Source organism: Lactuca saligna, chromosome 7 (genome assembly GCF_052625555.1).
Source record: "Lactuca saligna cultivar CGN05327 chromosome 7, ASM5262555v1, whole genome shotgun sequence".
Classification (NCBI taxonomy): Eukaryota; Viridiplantae; Streptophyta; class Magnoliopsida; order Asterales; family Asteraceae; genus Lactuca; species Lactuca saligna.
The window spans coordinates 173035761-173037401 of NC_136423.1; positions in this window are offsets into that span (position 1 = coordinate 173035761).

Below are 1641 nucleotides of genomic sequence, written 5' to 3' on the forward strand. Positions count from 1 at the left end.
CCCCGATACATCGGGCCTGTCAGGGTAACCACCAGGGTGGGTAAGGTAGCGTACCGTTTGGAGCTACCTGCAGAGTTGAGTCAGATTCATAACACCTTCCACGTATCTCAGCTCAGGAAGTGTGTAGTCGATGAGACGGTAGTGGTACCACTAGAAGACATTCAGGTGGATGCAATCCTGAATTACATTGAACGATCAAATGCAATCATGGATCGAAAGGTGAGGGTTTTGAGAAACATGGATGTACTCCTGGTTCAGGTCCGGTGGCAACATCGGAGAGGGTCCGAGTTGACGTGGGAGCCGGAGTTCAAGATGCGAGAGCAGTATCTAGAGTTATTTTCCGATCATGACTTCGGGGGCGAAGTCTGATTCTAGCGGGGGAGAGTTGTAACATCCGGACATCGAGGTATATTATTTATTTACTCATTTATTTATATTTTTGAGCTACTCGATGAGTCGGTGCCCCAACTCGTCGAGTCGAGTCGAGTCGCGAAGGGCCTCGAGGGTTTAATGACCTACTCGATGAGTCCTAGGAACCGTCTCGCCAAGTAGACACTGGAATGAGAAACCCTAAATTCCCGAGTTTGGGGCCTATTTAAAGGCATTTATAGCCTCATTTATGGCTACCCATCTCAGAGAGCTAACCCTTGCTGACCTTTGAGCCTTGAGAGAGAGTTTTTAAGGTAATCTTGAGTGTGTGGTGCATCTTTTGAAGAAGATGAAGAGGAATTCAAGCCAAGAGAAAAGGAGTTGTTAGATATGTGGTTGCTTCATCTCATAGCTTCTAAATCAGGTATAAAGCTTGCACCTTTCTCATTTTGTTGTATAGATCTCATGCCTTGGAAATTAGGGATTTTCTTCTACAATTGAGGATCTAGAGTGTTTTAAGTCCTTTTGGGATTTGGACTTCAGATCTGGACCATGTGAGGTCCCTAGAGCCATAAAGTCTTTTTGCTTTAATGAGCCATGATAATGATCTTGAGTGAACAACTCTTTCCAAGGTGTGTAATGGCATTTAAAGCTCAAAATGTGATGCATGGACGTAAAGCTTGTGACTTTACGTGGTTGATGAGTCTTAGGAGTATAGATTCGGAGTTTAGGGAGGTTCTATGCCTTGAAAGTGAATGAATGAGTTATGGGTCTGAATGGACTCACCGAGTCAAGAAGCCGTCTCGATGAGTCCGATGGGGTTGTCCCGATGGTTTTGATCGTACAACAACTCGGCGAGTTGACCGGTCAACTTGGCGAGTTGAGCCAGACTTTTAAACAATTCACTGGATGGTGAGCAGACTCACCGAGTCCCATAAGTGCACTCGACGAGTAGGGTTAACATGGATTGATGACTCAAGTTTGACTTATTTTGACTAAGGGTTCAGTCAACATTGTCTTTAGGAAACCTTGGAGGGGTAAACTGGTCTTTTCCCACCTCAAGAAAGTGAGTGAGATAAATAAGTAAATGTGTCATTTAAAAGAGTTAATTAGATAATTATCTTATGTGATTAGGAGGAGGCTAGACTTGGGGAATTCGTTTGCGAGAGTATTCATTCACTTAGCTTACTTACGAGCTGAGTCTTCTCACTATACTTACCAAGAGTGGTATCTTTATGTGATTGAGTTGCTTATGTGTTACCTGTGTATTGT